This window comes from Ambystoma mexicanum, chromosome 3q, assembly GCF_040938575.1.
Source record: "Ambystoma mexicanum isolate Mex_15411 chromosome 3q, UKY_AmexF1_1, whole genome shotgun sequence".
In the NCBI taxonomy this organism is placed as follows: Eukaryota; Metazoa; Chordata; class Amphibia; order Caudata; family Ambystomatidae; genus Ambystoma; species Ambystoma mexicanum.
The window spans coordinates 381,816,331-381,834,533 of record NC_090926.1 but is presented as its reverse complement, the minus strand read 5'-3'; the positions used below and the strand labels follow the sequence as shown (position 1 = coordinate 381,834,533).

At 47.8% G+C, this 18,203-nt stretch overlaps 1 protein-coding gene across 2 annotated transcripts in view; it reads left to right on the top strand.

Annotated features, from left to right (window-relative positions):
* Window positions 1–1,467: 1,467 nt before the first annotated feature.
* SYNPO (synaptopodin) overlaps window positions 1,468–18,203 on the top strand; it is a 242,756-nt gene continuing 226,020 nt past the window's right edge. For both annotated transcript variants that reach the window (XM_069654038.1, XM_069654039.1), the window contains exon 1: window positions 1,468–1,662. The gene's annotated coding sequence lies outside the window, so the exon portion shown is untranslated. The remainder of the gene's footprint in view (window positions 1,663–18,203) is intronic.

The following is an 18,203-nucleotide window of genomic DNA, read 5'->3' as shown; positions in this document are numbered from 1 at the left end:
ACAAGGGAGTGAAATACATTACATAACAAAATAATTCATAAGAGCATTGGAGGGAAAAGGAGGAAGGACGAAACTACTGTGCCTTGTGAGTATTCAGAACGTGCAAGTGCAGCAAGAAAAAGGGTAGAGGGAGTAAGTGCTAGGGAGTTAGGGCTCATGGGTGAGCCACAGATGAAGTGCTTGGGTTGTTGAGTGCTACATGGCCATGGGCCACGTTAGGAGTAAGTGCGATCCTCCAGGGAAGAGGGAGTGCCAGACAGGAGCTGGGGCAGTTGGGTGTGGGAGTTCATGGGCCCTGATGATGCATAATGGCCCCGGACACCAATCACAGGAACTGTAGGATTAGCAGAGAAGAGAAAAGGGGAAGGAGGAGGTGAAGAGGAAGGTCTTGAGGCACTTGCGGAATTTTAGAAAGTCCTGCTGAAGGCGCAGAGGCAAGGGGAGGCTGTTCCAAAGGAGGGAGCCAGCTGAGGAAAGCTACCACCCACCCTCAGTTCTTGCTTTCAAGACAACTGCGTTGCCCCTGAGCTGTCCTTCCTCCCCCTTTTGAAGTTGCAGCCTGTGCTGTGCCCGTTATGTGTGTTAGTGGAACTGCCTATGTTCTGCATGGCAAGGCAGCTTACCCTCCATGGGCTGTGCCTGAGCTTGCACTGTGTGAAGGAGGATTTTGCTCCTGTTGAGGCAATCCTCAACACACTGAACAGTTACCTGGGATTTCCGGTAATGGTTCTGCGTGTAGGCAGCTGGTTGGAGTTGCTGCCCATCGTGCCACGCTGCCCCAAAGCGCCGACTGCTCCGCTTATGTGAGTGGGGTGGCTCGAGCTGCACCCATGCCGCATGGACACATGTGGGTGCAGCAGCCGCAGAGGGCGATGGGCTGCGCGAGCTGATAGCGGGACGCCTAAGTCAGCGAGCGCCACATTCCCGGGAGCGTTTGATGTCTAAGCGGTCTCACATCTTCAAAGTGCCCTCGCCTGGGGGGAAAAAGGGAACACGTATGCCGTGCCGTTTTTCCCACATTCGCATTTAAAAGGTTCTCTGGACCCTGGGCGCGGGAGGCGAATGAGGCCAGTCGCAGGGTGTTGAACAAGCCCGCTATTGACACCCCCTCCATGCCCCCTTCTCACGGTTGCGCGAATTTTCTCAAGTAGGTGCAAACATTTTGTATTGCACTACAACAAATATATATTCCCCCCCCCCGCAACCGGCGTGGAATACAAGCGCGCACTGTATTTCTGCACAGTCCACCTTTGCTTCTGCGCTTCCCCCGGTACCTTTATTTGATTTTAGGAATACGGGGCCAGTGTTTATATTGCAGTGCGAAGGCCTAAAAATACCCCATTTAATGCCTTCAGCATGGGAGAAGCAGACCATATGCTGACGGGGAAACAAAAGGAGCTCTGTTATATTAAAAGTTTCATATCGCGCCCTGCCCGGCCCTAGTCCCCTCCCTCCCTGCGCCGCGCCTCCTCCTTCCAGACTTCCTCGCTGGGGCCGGGGCGGCTGCACTGGGAGTCCGAGGAGCGGAGAGAGGACAGGGGAGAGACCCCGGCGGCTAATCTGTGAGGGTCAAGCAAATGTGGACGCAGGAAGGCGACCCCACCCCCAGGCCTGCACGGAGGGGGCTGCCTTGGGATCTCCACCCCGCTGCTGCTCGTGAAGGTGAGAAACGGGTGGGCGTGGGACGTCTGGAAGGAAGATTACCAGATTCAGGTCCCATTACGTACCCTTGGGTTTTGAGGTTCTCCTACTGGATAAGCAGCCTTTTTCTTTTCCGCCAGTAATGTCTGGTTTTCGCCTTCCCGATGGGATGCGATCCGGTGATGGGAAGGCAACACGCCTAGAATAGGAGGGGGAGAGAGAGAAAATGGGATGCGTGTGTGTCTGTCCTCCCGCAGGAAGATTCGGAAAGCAGTTGCGTTTTCTAGGTTGCATGCGCGGTGCCTGGTAGGACGGGAACGAGACCTCGCATCCAGTTGAGAACTCGTGGTTTTGTCATGGGTGGTGGGACATGAAGGCTGAAAAAGACGGTGGCTATTTGCTCTGAGTTTTTGCCTAAGTTGGATGTCCACATTCTGCAAGCCCCCCCCACACCCCCGACCGATATGCTAGCGTCGCTCCCCGGAAAGGTGGGAAGCGCACGCTGGATGCACCGCGCTTGGCGTCGGGGCTTCAGAGCAGCGGATGATGGCTCCTTGCCGGTGCTGGGTGGAGTGCTTCAGGCTACGTCGACTAATGCGCCGATTCGCGCAGCGCCCCGAGGCTGCCCACATGGCGCCAATGTGTGTTCCTTGAGGGGCAGATGGGGAGATGACCTGACCTGCAGGGGAACCAGGCGATCTTAACCTGCTTCTGAACAACCACTAGTATTGGCGAGGGTTGAGCCTGTCACGTATGTCACTTGATTAACAAGCCAGGGACTCTGGAGGGTCAGGGGAAGTGTCACTCGAACTACAACCCCTTCCTGACGCTCAGACTAGGCCCGTTGTCCAATACCTGAAGGGTGGTCGTTCAGGCCATTTTGTGGGCACATGTGGCCCACTTGAGTGGCTTAGTGCATTCTGCTATTGATAGTTTTGATAAATATCAATCGGCCTCATTACGAGTGTGGCGGTCCGGAAACAAGGGAAACAGGTCTGACCCTGCCAGGAGAAGCGACCCCGGCAGGTAAACTGCCATGGAAAGACTGGCACCATTCGCAACAGTGCTGGTACTTCCAAGTCCCCATTCCCATGGAGTCCTATGTGGGAATGAGGACTTACAAAACCTGCCGTCTGCTTCCCGCTCTGACCGGACTTGTAATGTCCCGGTGGCACCGGCAAGTCATGAGGCAGATCTGTTGTTACGGGGTCACCAGCAGCGGGTTACCTCCAACCTCGTAATGAGGCCCAATGTCTCACAATGGCTTAAAATGCACAATTTGGCAACATTGCACCATAGCTATTACCCAGTTTAGTTTGAAAAGTAGCACACTGCGGTTGTGAGGTGCTATTTTGGTGGCCCACTCTAGCCCTTGTCCCAGTCTGACTCTGCTGACTCTTCCCCAGGCCTGACCTTTCTCAGTGTTTTGCAAAAGTGTATCCAGATTTCACAATAGCCTATTTTGCGCCCGACTATCATGTAATGGATTTGAGTGCTGGCCGGGGGGGAAAGCTATGTGGGAAGGGCTCAGTGATCAATGGTGTCCGTAGTCCTGCTTGTTGAGAATATGGTGTTCTTGTCGTCCATAGGGCCCTGATTTGGTGAGTCCTTTAGAAACTCAAGCCCCTGAGGCTGAAATGGACATGACCCTACATCAGCCAGCACTACCCTATGACCATGTGATGTTCCCCAAACTTTATATATGCAGAAAGAGTGGACTTGGGTTTTGAACCGGGCATCATCATCTGCCAGTGAATATCAGAACAAGCAGCCACAGCTTTCTGTCCATTGTTTGTCTCTAGAAGCACTCCCCACACATCATGGAGCACTATTGTGGAATTATAATTATAGTTGTTCTTTTATAACACGTTTAATACCAGCGAGTGGTCTCTAAGCGCAGGATTGGGTTATGAACCTGTGTTGTGCTGCATTGTCTTGCTTCCAAGACAGACACGTTACCCCCGAGCTATCCTTCCTGGTCTCAAAGTCAAATCGGTACCTTGCACTTTTAGTCTCTTGCATCATCTTCTCCACAGATCAAGTGCAGCCACCCCAAGATGGCATTCCCCACAAAGTGCATGCAGTCAGGTTAAACAGATCTCCTCTGGCTCCTATGCCTTGTCATCTCCCCAGATCTCCTCCAACACCAATCTCTTGTCATCTCCTTAGATCACCACCTCCCATGCCTGGCATCTCAGACCTCCTCCAGCATCCGTGCCCTGTCATCTCCATAGATCTAATCCACCACCCATGCCCTGTCATCTCCTCAGATCTCCTCCACCACCCATGCCTTGCCATCTCCTCAGAATTCATACACTGCCCATACCTTGTCATCTCCTCAGATCTCCTTGAGCACCCGTGCTCTGTACTTCCATATATCTATTCCAGCACCTGTACCCTGTCATCTGCTTAGGTCTCCTCCACCACCCATGCCCTATCATCTCAGATCTCCTCCAGCACCTGTGCCCTGTCACCTCCACAGAACTTCTCCAGCACCCATGACCTGCCATCTCATCAAATCTACATCACCGGCCATGATTTGTCATCTCCTCAGCTCTCCTCCACCACCCATGCATTATCATCTCCTCAGAACTCCTCCACTGCCCATGCCTTGCCTCCTCCTCAGATCTCATCCAGCACCCATGCCCTGTCATCTCAGATCTTCTTCACCCAGCCCTGTTGTCTTCCCAGACCTCTAGTGCTGTGACCTGTCATCTCCACAGATCTACTCCACCACCTGTGCCCTGTCATCTCATCAGATCTTCACCACCTCCCATGTCTTGTCACCTCCTCTGATCTCCTCAACCACCAGTGCCTTGTCAACTCCTCAGATCTCCACAATCACCCATGTTCTGTGATTTCCATAGACCTACTCCACCACCCATGCCCTTTCATCTTAACAGATCTTCACCACCCATGCCATGTTATCTCATCAGATCTTCTTCACCACTGGTGCCATGTCATCACAGATCTCCTTCACCACCATGCCGTCATTTCCTCATATCTGATCCAGCACCTTTATGCTTTGTCATCTCCTCAGATCTCCTCCAGCACCCATTCCCTGTCATCTCAACAGATCTAGTCCAGAACCCGTTTCCTGCCATCTTAACGGGTCACCTCCGCCACCCATGCCCTGTCATCAGCTCATATCTCCCCCACCACCGATGACTGTCACCTCCTAAGATCTCTTCTAGCACCCATGCTGTGTTATCTCCTTAGATCTCTTCCAGCACCTATGCCTTGCATCTCCTTAGATCTCCCCCAGCACCCATGCCTTGTCATCTCCTTAGATCTGCCCCAGCACCCATGCCTTGTCATCTCCTTAGATCTCTTCCAGCACCCATGCCTTGTCACCTCCATACATCTCCTCCATCACCTGTGACCTGTCATCTCTGCAAATCTATTCCATTATGCTACCGGACCTGGCGGCTATTGACGCACTTGAGAGAAGCCAGATCTTGGAGGTAACGATGATCCGTAAATACAATTGTCTGATGTTTGGCACCCAGGAGGTGGTGCCGCCAAACCTGAAAGGCATCCTTTCAGCCAGTAACTCCTTTTCTGTGACCGTATAATGGATTTCTGTGGAGGTAAATTTATGGGAGTGGAATGCCACAAGATGTAAACGACCAGAAGAAGGACATTCTTGAGATAGGAAAGCCTCTAAAGCAAAAGAAGAAGCATCCGCTTCCACTACAAAAGGCAGCTCTGGGTCAGGATGTTGAAGGACCGGAGCAGTGGTAAAGACGGTTTTTAAGGATTCAAAAGCTTCCTGATGCTCGTCTAACCATAGGTACGGGACATGAGGACTGGTCAAAGCTGTGAGAGGAGGTACGATAGATGAGAATTCATAGATAAACCGTCTGTAGAAATTTGCAAAACCTAAGACTTACTGTAGGGCTTTGAGATTGACTGGAGTTGGCCAGTCTAATATTGCTCGGACTTTTGAACGATTCATCTACTCCATTACCCATGCCCTGTCATCTCCTCAGTTCTCCTTACCACACACGCCCTGTCATCTCCTGAGATCGCCTTCACCAGCCATGCCCTGCTACCTCACCAAAACTCCTCCACAACCCATGCCCGGTCAACTCTTCTGATCTTTTCCCTTAACCATCCAGCTTCACATCTCCTCAGATTTCGGCCACCACTCATGGATGCCCTGTACATCTCCTTAGGTCTGTGCCAACACCCACACACATCCTATGTATTGCTTATGAGTTGTTGCACTCACCCACACTCTGGACAGCTGAAAGACTTCAGCCACCACCCACAGTCTGTGCATCTCTTCCATCTTCTACATTGCCACTCCCTGTAATGCTCCTTAGAGAACTGTTGTATCCTGCTTGAATGCTTCCATGTGAGAGTGAGGGGGAAGTGATGTCATGAATGTGCGATGCATGGAGCCCTGGGTGAATGATGCACGTGAGGGTTCCATGACTGCTTCATAGATTAAGATCTTGGTATAGCTGGTGAGAGGATGGGCCAATGGGTACTACCCATATACATTAAGTTGCTGAACTAGGAAATGAAGAATAAAGCAGGAGATGATCTTGTGAACTGCAGGCTCCAGCATGCTTCGTTCATGAGCCATTCATAATAACACCCTCCCCACCCATTTCCTGCACAGTTCCTCTAATGTCCTCCATCACCCATGTGTACAGCTCCTTAGAGACGCCCCATCACCCATACTCTGCGTATGGTGTTATAAAGCTCCATCACCACATCACAACGTCTCCCCAATTATCATTATTACCCACAATTTGTACATCTCATGAGATGTACCAATTATGCACAACCCCTCCAGCTCCTCTGGCATCCCCATCATACACAGACTTACACTCTATGGGCCTCATTCCGAGTAGGGCGGTAAGGGATACCGGGAACCGTTAAGAAGACCGGTGCCGGTAATCCCTTACCGTCCAACTATGAGGTCCCTTAGCAGGTCCCTCCTTCAACGCCTGGTTTTCCAGGCGTTATGGACGGGACCCGCTAAGGGACTTCAGAACTAATAACGGTATCGCAAATTGTGGTACCGTTATTAGCTACTTCCCTATTCCCATTGAGTCCTATGGGGGCTCAAATGGGAATGGGGAATGGATTTTTCAATGGGGACTTACCGGTGCCGCAAAGGTCGGACTACACCGGTAAGTTGTCGAGACTTGATTGTCGTGAAGATTAGAGGGGCCTCCGTCCCCAAGTACCACACAAGGAGAGATAAAATGACTCTCTATGTGATCCTTGAGGCCACAGGTGGGAGATGCAGGAACGCCGGAACCACGTAGCACTGGAAACCCCAAGGCCGCTGTAAGGCAAACAATTATTAGTACAAACAATCACAGTGAAAGTATGCAGAATGGACTAGTAACGTCCAGGAGGAAGCTTACCGAAGTGTAGTAGAAAGGTTGCTGCTAACCACACAGGGGCCTGAGATGTAGCTATGTGGGGGCGCGTGAGCAGCACCTTCAGATCATGGTAATGGTGACTTTGGATGATGTTCGTAGTAGCCAGCAGTTGCTGAGCCCACCTGCTGTTGTTGAGGTGGAAGACGTAGATATTCGTGATTGAGGTGAAGCAATCCAGGGAAGAACCAAAAGAAGTCCGGTATGAAAGTCCTGAGGTCAAAACAGCCAGTAATCCACAAAAAAGAAAACGCCAAATCCGAAGGGTAAGCCAAAAGAAGTACGAAGTCTGGAGTTTGAGGTCCGAGTTTGAGTAATCCAGGTATCAAGATAGTAAAACGCCAAACAGAGTCGCAAAGAACAGCTGTGAAGCGATATGTGTTCACGAGAACTCTGCTTTATACCTTTTGTTTCACAGTCACGTGACCCAAAGTAGAAGCACGTGATCAGGAACTCCTTGTCACGTGATCCGTAAGCAAACGTGAACGCCTGACTCTGCCTGACCCAATGAGCCACGCCAATTGCCAATGCAGAAAGGGATTCAACCGGGACCGAATGTGACTTCTGTGATCTAAGGTATGGACCCCAAGCTGCTCACGCGGCCCCCGTCCTACATGTGATGTTGGGATTGGACAGGTTGCAGGACGTGCTGTGGGGATTTTATCGTGCGTGTGGACATGATGCATGACAGAGCCCCCCCCCCAAAGGCCCACAACCCAGTGGCAGGACAGATTCTCAAGGTGAAAACGGGAAACGAGGCGGGGAGCATGAACATCCCCAGCAGGGACCCAGGAACGCTCCTCTGGACCATACCCCAACCAATCCACCAGATACTGCAACCTACCCCTAAAAATGCGGGAACCCAAGATACCAGAAACCTCGTACTCATCAGGGGTGTTTAAAGAAACAGGGGCAGGGGGAGTATGTAGGCGGGTAGGACTAGGGCAAGGTTTGAGGAGAGAGGTGTGAAAGACAGGATGGATACGCCAGGCAGCAGGAATCGAAAGCCAGTAGGCCACAGAATTCATCACCTTACACACCACAAAAGGCCCAACGAACCGGGGCATTAACTTGCGACTACCTGGCAAGCAGAGGTGATGAGATGATAACACACCCTATCCCCCACTGAATTATCCGGGGCTGCTGAACGCCTTTTGTCCCCATTGAACCAAGTCGGAGTTGGTACCGGTATGGGAGGTAGTCATGTGCAAATAGCGCCACGACTACCACCATACTCGGAATGAGGCCCTGTATTACAAACACCCTGTACACCCCCCCAGATCACTTTCATAATGGACACTTTGGGGGGGTCCATTGTTTGGGGCTTGCACTCTGATGGTAATACCTGAATATCAAAGGCAAAATCTGCTGCGATTATTCATCTCCCATAAGAAAGGGTCACACACACTGCGGCGATCAGACCATAGGGTATTATTTTAATGAAATACATGTAACTAGTGAACATGGCCCTCGCGAGCTGTAAATTAAGATGAGGTCATCCTATCTCTGTAATGCTGGATCTGCTTTTGCAAGTGTATTCCTGTGTCTACCTGGGTGCATGCATGGTTTATTGTATTAGTCCAGGGAAGGAAGTCTAGCAGCTACGCAGACTCCTCCCACCCCGCTGCACCCCCCAAACTCACACACACTCTTTTGCTAAGGCTGTGGACTGGGAGAAAAAGATGTATAGTTGGCCTGTGTGCAGCTGGCTGGTTCCATTTTTCAGATCCTGTCCCCCTTGTCCCTGGGCTTTGCCTTTCAAGTGGGAGTAATATTGCTAGGCAGGACCCATCTATCCGCCTAAGGGTGTTTTTACATGAGGGTATGCTGTGACCAGGGATGGTCTTTGCTCTAGCATGAGGGGTGGCTGGGTTGTAAAGAATGTTGACAGACTTGTCCTGGTCATTTACCTCTCCTGGCCTTACAGTGTCGAAGGACTCAATGTGGTGACGTTAGTGATTGCACCAGCATCTTGGGGAGCTTTCTCTCCCATAACCTCAGGAGGAAGGGCTCCAATTTAGGAAAGTGAATGCAAGTGGGGTTTTGCCACGTGTGTGCACTGTGCTAGGATCACCCCTCTAGTTTACCCTCGGTTTCCGTGCTCAGAGCCAAAGGGCACCTCTGATGGAATCATTTAACAGCGTCATGTGATGCCCAGTTCTTCATTTCTTTGTCTCATATTGAGCGCTGAGCTAGACAAGCGCATGACTCAGTGGCAAAGATGATCCGGAAATGGATGGAGGTGGGCTGCAGACTTCCAGCATAGCCACTGTCTGCATGCCAGCCCCAACGACCCTGCGTAAACCAGTGTGGGGCAGGTGCATAGCAGATTGCTCCTCACTCAGGAGGACGGCTCAGTACTCTAGCTAGAAGCAATTGTTGCTGAGCCTGAGTCATGCGACTTGGGAACGGACCCCGACCTTCTGAATTGATGTGTGCCCATAAACTAGGCATTGTACATAGCTCCTTATGCGAAAGCCCAGTCTCCAGTCATTACCGTAGATTTCACTGAATACCATTTTACCTAATGAGATTTCACCGAATCTATTTCACCGAAAATGGTAGGTAAAGTGGTATATGTATAGTGCATAATAGGTGGAGTTTGGGGTAAGGGCATAAGTTATGGTAGGGAGGGGTGAGAGGGCTTGCGGGGAGGAGGGTCTCCCCTGCATTATAAAAAAGAAAAGTATAAAAAGTAAAAAGTGAATTTCGTTTTTCGGAGAAATCTCCATTAGGTAAAATATTTTTGAAGAAATCACATCCATCTGTCCCCAGTCACCACTGGTGCTACCACTGGTACAACTTACTTTTCTACAGATCTCGAAGTGGAAGATGCTTTCAGAAACATTTACCCGCGAGCAATGCTGCACGACGACGTGCATTTGAAGAGCAGAGAAATAACCACCAGGTACCAGGAGATGGTTTCTTTTTGCATAAAAATGAAGCATTTGTTTGAGTAGAGCGGCCTAGGTAAGGCCAATACTGAATTTACAGGGACAGGAAAATGTTTTGCTCAGAGTCTGAAAGTAAACTATGTATGGTCCTGGGCAGTTTTGGTGCTACAAAAAGGAGACTTGATGTGCCAGGCCCTCCCTCCGGCTCTGTGCTCGCCCGCTCCTGTGGTTGAGCTGGATGGAGGAATCCTTCAGAAGAGGCGCCTGCTCCATCAGTGCACTAATCCAGCTAAGGGAGTTTGATTGGTTCCTGTCACCACTCAGTGGTTGGACTCAGTCGATTCCTGACACTTTTCAAAGGGGCTCATAGTTGGGTGTATTCCTGTCTCTGGCGGTATCGCTGAATGTCCTTCTCTGGTGAATGTGGTTTATAATCTGGTTTTAGCTTTAGGCATAGTTGGACTGTGTGGCCACTTCCCATTGGTTGTTTGCTGTGCTATACTTCATTGTTTGACTGTGCTTACCCCGGCTCTTCAGAAGAAAACTTTCCACTTCTGCTAAACTGCAAAGAAACCTTCTCCTGCCCGCTGTTCCCTCTTTATACCAGACTTACACAGGGTGGTTTGGTGTAGCACATGGACTGGTGCTTTCTGGGCCTAGACCAGTCGTCTTCAAACTATGTGGCTGCCCCCCCCTATCGGGATGCCCGGGGAAGGAGGGCGAGGCTCTTCAAAAAGGGATTACTTTGGTTTATAATAGAAAATATAGCAGATATAGCATCTGGGGGGGTGGGGGGCATCAACAATAGTGTTACCAAGGGGGCCACTCCAGCATAATTTTTACTGAAGGGGGGTTCAGCATTCAAACATTTGAATACCACCGGCATAGGCGAACATGCCCACATACTTTATGCGGACTATGAACGCCGCACTCACCCTGTGCATCTGCGCAGAGGTTTTCCTCAGTCTTTCGTCTTCTCTGATCTCCATCATTCGCGCCAAGTACAATTTACTCTGAAATCGCCCTGCCACCCTATCACTCTAACTTCAGTCCCCCACACTCTGACATACCCTCAGTTCTCCTTCATCACTTTAACCATGGGCCTTTCCTCCGCTATCGTGCTTCAGCCACAGCCGGCACATGCCAAGAGAATTTCATCCTCAAACCTGTCTACATCATCCGGGATCTCCATTGCCTGCACAGGGTCAATTATACAGGTCCTCCGAAACGACTTGAAACTAATGCAGCAGTAATTTGGCACAGTACCAAAAGATACTAACATACCATAACATTTCAAGTGGTTGGCTGTGCTCACACCTCTTGCTTCATTGTAAGCTTTGTAGAAGGAATCATGGCTCTCTTATAGGTAGCCAGAGGTGAATACTTTGGGTATGCTGGCATTACAAAATCACAGTAAACTGCATTTTACCTAAAAGTTAGCCCAGCAAATTGCAGTGTAGGTTTTGTGATTGATTGATATTTTATTTCTATCGCGCTCATACACAAGTGTTTCAGGGCGCGACAAGGCAAGGGAGGGGAACAGGGGAGAACAAAACAGCGATCTTACTAGGCCTAGTGACATTGAGAACGTGCAAGTGCATGGGAGAAGGGGGAGGGGAAAAGTGCATGGAAAGGGGTAGAAATGGAAAGTGCGAATCAGAGGAGAAACAAATAAATAACAAATAATAAAGGTAACAAACAGTGGTAATGCAGCCAGCAATTTGCAAGTGCTAGGTTTAAGGCAGCAGACAGGGTAGGTCTGATAAGTGCAGGAAGAAAAAGGGGGGCTGTATGGGTACAGATACAGACCCCAGTGCAAGGGGTGGCCCGGAGGCAGTGCGGGAGGGTGGCCAGGTGAGCAGGTACCTGGGCCCGAAGGACAGAGGGTGGCCAGGTGCACGGTGCCAAGAGAGAACAGATCAGCAGGGGAGAGGGGGAGCGAAGGCAGAAGAAAAGAGGAAGATCTTGAGGTGCTTCCGGAACCAGAGATGGTTTTCCTCAAGTTTTAGAGTGGCAGGGAGGCTGTTCCAGAGGGAGGCCCCCGCCAAAGACAGAGATCTACCCCAGGCTCGTTTCTTTGAAAAACGACTGACCCTGAGGGAGTTGGAGGTAGAAATTGGTAGTTGGAGCTAATATTTCAGTTCTTTCAAATATTTCAGTTAAATTCAATTTTTTATATGAAGCATCATATGTGCTTTCATTTGTGCATGGACCTTGGCAGCACTCCAGCATGATTATAATTCATAATTTATTTAATAAAATACTTCTATTTGCTTTTCTCTCATGTAGACATTTTAAAACCCAAATGTTAAAGGTACATTCGACAGCAGGGAGTGTAAGCTCAGGGTCGTCTCAGGGGATCGGCGCTCAAGTGCTGGTTTGCCCATGCAACCAAAATCCTCAGGCTTTGGACACAAAAAAGTAGCCTAACCCTTCAGCTCAAGTCAGAAACAGGTGCAGACCATAGGACCCCTGACTTCTCCAGCATTCCTGGTTCTTGCCACACAGTGAAGCCATTTCACTGCCATCACATGTTGTTTATATAGCATTGCAATTCAACTCTAAAGCACAAGATACAACATTCCATTCACATTCCCACATCCTTCCACAGCACCCTATCATCAACACGCTGCAGACCCAATAGCCACACCATTTGGTCTGCTAACATGTTTACTAGCCCCAAAATGCATAGAAGCTCCTGCTTTGTGGACAAGGACGACAAAATACGACCATTTGATTCAATGAACTGTTGAACAGAGCTCGGGGATCCAGCAACCATTAGGGCACATGCTATATCAGGCTCATGGATCTAGCAACGGGTAGGGGGTGTGCTATATCAGGCCTATGGATCCAGCAATGGCTACGGTGTGTGCTATAGCAGTCTCAGAGATAAAGAAATGATAGGGAGTGCATTATATCAGGCTCAGGATTCAGCATCCGGTAAGGCACATGCTATATCAGGCTCGTGGATCTTTCTAATCTGGATAGCCTATGAAGAGCCTCAAACACAAACATTCCAGCGTAGCAGTCTCCAAACAGAAATGTTTACCAGAGTGCATTATGCCACGTTTTGTGATCTATGTTCCCAAGAGCCGATAACCTCTGTCTCAATCGGCAAACCATTTAAATCATATTTCGAGATATCCTTTGTCTAAAAATCCAGATTTTGAGTGATATTGACATTTTTAACAATGCATGGCTGGACGTGGTGGCTTTCACGCTTAGATCAAGACTAGTTAGAGACTGCTTGTTATCCTCAGTTGAAAAGTTGAGAAGGTGTAGTTTTGACTTTTATTTTTAAAATTACTTTGTTGATTTCTTTAACTAATGCAGCCCCCTGACAATCTCCTGTACGCCTGTCGAACTGTTTCCATGCCCGCCAATGAGCCTATTAGGCAATCCAATATAGACGATGGTCTTGGCTGGCTGGAAATCTGGCGGGATAAGGGCAGAACGAAAAATATGAGAGGCCTGGTTTTTAACGTTTGCTCTTGGAATACTGAAGGTTTTAATAATTTGAAGAATCCGGATGGGATTGGAGACTTGTTGGTTACGACTTTTTATGTTTTCAAGAAACTTTTGTGTTGAATGAAGTGATTTGAGATGGTTACACTGCACATTCCCAAAGGCCATTCAGGGCCCTAAAGGAAAGCCAAAGGGTGGCATGTTGATAGCCACACGTACAAGTCAATTTTTTATTAGGTCTGTTTGGAGCAACATGCACTATGGGATTTTGGCTGTGCACATGAATAGAGAAAATGCGGGGAAAAAACTTTTGATTAATATATATTGCAATTATAAGGATTCCCCTATTCAAGTTGTACTTACTCATATGAAGGATATTTTGCTATGTTGGTTTTAAGAAAATTCTGGCGAAGTGCTGCTTGGGGGGATAGTATTTCCCTGGTGTCTGGCAGCTCTGTCCTATCCAACACTTGCAGCTATCAAAGGAAAAAGCTGTCCTTCCACAGAGTTAAATGGGTACAATTCTTTAAAGAGTAGAATCTATGTATCTTGCCCAATCACATTCCTGCAGGAGACAAGACCAATCCACTTGGCACAGTGGTAATGTATACTCCTGTCTAGACTTTATACTCGCAACAGAGAGATTGTTTCAAGATCTTGTTTCATACAGGACCGAAGATGGGGCCCCTATTGACCATAAACGCCTCTATGCATTGTTCAATTGTAACCTATTGCCAGGTAGACATTTATTTTTTCTGGTAACCTGTGCATATCCAGAGGTAAAAAATAAACTCAATTGGTCCCCGAAAAATATTGAGAGGTTTAACTTAGTTATCCTTAACATCATGGGATCTACGGAGGTAATCAAGAATAGAGAACGTTTAAATTCTAGGGCCTCTCCTAGCTTCATTATGAGCAATTTGAAGATCCTGGAGAGTAATAACAACATGGGGCCAATAAAAAGGCAACCTTTTAATAGCGATATCCATTGAGCGAAAATGATACTTAGGAAGGCACAGGGGTGGGCTAGGAAACACATTCCAGATAAGCTTGAATAAGTCCTAAAAAAGGTTAAAGGTTGGTATAAAAATAAAGTAAAATCTTGGCAATTCAATATTCCTCAGGCCGAAAGGAGAAAGAATGCTGGCCTGTATTATTGGGAAATCTGATGTCAACTGCTGGAAGTTGGCAAATCGATGTGATAACTTCCTGTCGCTGACACAAGCAAACCCTATTGAACAGATTAGATGGACTGAGCAATGTTACGAAACTTTATGAGGAGTTTAAGGACCAATGGATAAGTATAATGAGGACCTTGAGGACAGTTGGTCTCTCCCCTATATCCCAGATCAAATTGAAACACTGGTCATAAAGAGTAGTAAATCAAAAGCCCTGGGTCCTATTGGACTTTACAACCTGGTCTTGAAAACTCGACCCAAATTGTGGGCCAGGATGCTCTGCAATTTGTTTCAGGAAATTATCAGAAGGAGGCAAACTCAATATACCTGGAAACAGTTGCATGTAGTACCTATTTTTAAAAAGGGCTGCCAACTAACCCCATCAAAGTATCGTTCAATAGCCCTACTGGATGTTGACTCAAAAATGTTTGCCTCGTTTTGCTACAAGAACTAACCAATGGGCTGTTCAAAATAACCTTCTCTGTCGGAATCAAGTTGGTTTTAGGGCAGGAGTCTTTACGACTTGTGCAGGGTATGTAGTAGACACATTTCTGGAATTAGCCTGGGAGAATGTTGACATCAATATTTTTGCTGCCACAATATATATTTCTTTCGCATTCGACCAGCGCAATCGAGGAACTCTTTGGATGAAACTAAGTGGTCAAGGTCTGCTCAGTGGCCTATTAAGAATATTGATATATTTACATACGAACACAACCATCAAGGCTCGATTAAACCTAGATGGTTAACTCACACGAGAAATCCCTACATCTCGGTGATTATGCCAAGGATGTATCCTTCCAACTTTTCTGTTCAATGGTTAGTTAGCGGACTCGGGAACGATTATTAGTGAAATCTCTTTAATTCTGCTGATCATTAAGGGGGCAAGAATCCCCTGGATATCCTATGTTGATATTATCCTGGTGGATTGAACCCATGTTGGGTTGCAAAGGCTATTGAGGGTATTTGAGACTTTCTGTGATAGAAATGATTTATTGATAAACACCACCAAAACCAAAATGATGTCCTTTGCCAGGGGGCGTAAGAAAAGATCCTTGTGGTGGATAAGTGGCTAGAGGTGGTGGTGGATAGAGGTAGTCTACGAATTTAAGTATCTTGGTTATTTTAAATCTCACCCTAGCCAAGTAAAACTGGCCTCCTAAATGTCTACAGGGAGAAGGCTACTAATCTTACCACATAGATGAAACTCCTTAACAATAAGTATGGAAAATTCTCTTCACTACCCGTGCAGAAATTTTATGAGGCCAAAGGTGTTTTCGCCCTTTATTTATGTCATCAAGATCCACCATTTGCTGGCTCACCAAAAATGTACAACCTGGGATGGATCTTTTTTTGGAAAAGGGCCCTTTGCTTGCCAGCTGCTACGCCCACGATAGCAATAAGATTTGAACCAGGGCTGCTCTCCGTAAATGCAAAGATACTTTGGGAAAAAGATTCTCCTGTGCAAAATGTTGGAATTCCCTCCCGCAGCCAACCTGTTTGCGGCCTTTTCAAAAGTGCTGCAAAGTCCTCCTGATTGGCATATTATTAAATGCAGATTGTTATTAGATTCGTATGGTTTAAACTACGAGAGGGTAATGGCAAACCTGGTGCTGTTTGAAAATGAACCCCAGAGAGCAGAGCGGTGTCAATCGTGTGAGGGTGTCTGAAAATATAAAAGACTCCCTGACTAGAGAATGGTACACAAGAGGGTTCATATCTGTGCCCCCTACCTTAATCAATTCCCGTCTAGGAAATGTTGTAACACACTACTGTGATTTAGGTTGAATATGTCATTAACTAAAGAGAACGGTCTGCAGATTAAGAAGGATGGTGATGAAGTTAACATCTGTCGTTTTTGTGCGACCGAAGGGGAAACGCTTAAACGTCTAGTCCGCGAATGCTCATATATTATCTCAAAAACAAAGGAAATGTTTGGCGCCCTTTATGGGAAAGTTTTGCATTGTGTCAGAAGAGATTATTCGGCTGTACTTGCAGAACCCGTCTACCTGGAACATGTGTAATAGTTTGTACCAGTTTTAATTAAGCATTGAGTTGACTCAATTTGAGGAAATTACTAATGGCAGTTTATTATGTGAGGTTGCATAGACTGAGAGGAATGATCATGAGTCTTAAGGATTTTAAGAGAATTGAATGTATTGATATTTCAAATGAATTTGCTATTGGGCCTCATTACAAGGTCGGCGGTAGCCATGCCGCTAAAACAGGCAGGCTGCCACCGAACTTGTGAATTTTTCCGGCGTCCAGGAATGGGCAATTACTGGGGTATTACAACCCCGGCGGACCCGGTAATTGGCCATTCCTGGGTGCCGGAAAATATTCTTCGCCATTCCCATTTGAGCCTGATAGCGCACATTGGGAATGGGGAGGCCGGATGCACCGGCACCATTCGTGAATGGTGCCGGTGCATCCGACATGCTCTGCTCGCTCTGCTGGTCGACCTGGCGAGCGAAAAGGCACCCGCGAGCAGAACTCGTAGTTTGCCGGTCCGTTGCCGGTCCGTTAACTACGGTATTGGCAAGCTTACCGGTACCGTAGTTACCGAACCGGCAAACTTGTAAGGAGGCTGATTGACTGTTTGTTGTATATAGGAGCCTCCTAATGTATGACAGCTAACAATATATGATCAATTGTTGCTAACCAGCAGCGCGACTGCTTTATGTATGTTTTATTATGTTGTATTTTGTGCAAGGTTTTAAGGAGTTAGCAGAGAGAAAGAAAGTATGCCACAGAAGGAGACAGGAAATGAAGGGGTACAGGAAAAGGGAGAAGGACACAGAGAAGGAATAGAGGAAATAGAGGGAAGAGAGCGTGCTTGAGCGTAGGAGTTGAACATTGAGTCTGATGAGATGGGGAAAAGGATAGAGGGGCAGGTATGTGGTGACAGTGAAGACCAGCTGTGAACTAAGTGTGATGGTATGGAGGGATAAGTAGGTAAGATGGAGGAGACAGAAGGGCAGGTTGGGTGCAAGGATGTATAAAACAGGGGGCCAGTACACTAAAGGAGACCGGGAGCCAGGATGAGGGTGACGAGATAGAGTAGACAGGAGGCGAGTATGAAGAGTTGGAGAAGATGATAAATATGAAGAGATGGCGTAGACGGGAGGTGAGTATGAGGATATGGAGAAGTCAAACAGGTGAGTATAAGGAATGGAGTAGACACAAGGTGGGTCTGAGGAAACGAGGGTGTCAAAGGGGTGAGTATGAGGAAAGAAATTAGACCTGGAGGGGAAGAAGACTGATAAAGAGGAAGTCAGTAGGGGTGAATTTTAGATAATGGCATGGACAGGTGCTAAAGGAGAGTATGAGAAGATACAATCAGAGATAATGGGGTGAGTGTGAGGAGATTGAGTAGATGGGACGTGATTGTGTGGAGATAGAGGAGTCAATGGGGTGAGTATGAGGGGTTGGCAAGGTTAAGGACATTATGAGGAGATACTGTTAGAGCAGACAGAGGTCAATGTGTGGAGTCTGGAGATGAGCGAGTCAAGGGTGGGATGTGTGAAGGACCGCCTGAGCATTTAATTTGGCTCACCCAAAGATGGAGACCACACATGGTACGTTTTATTATACTACACACTTTATTCAATTCTGAGGACATC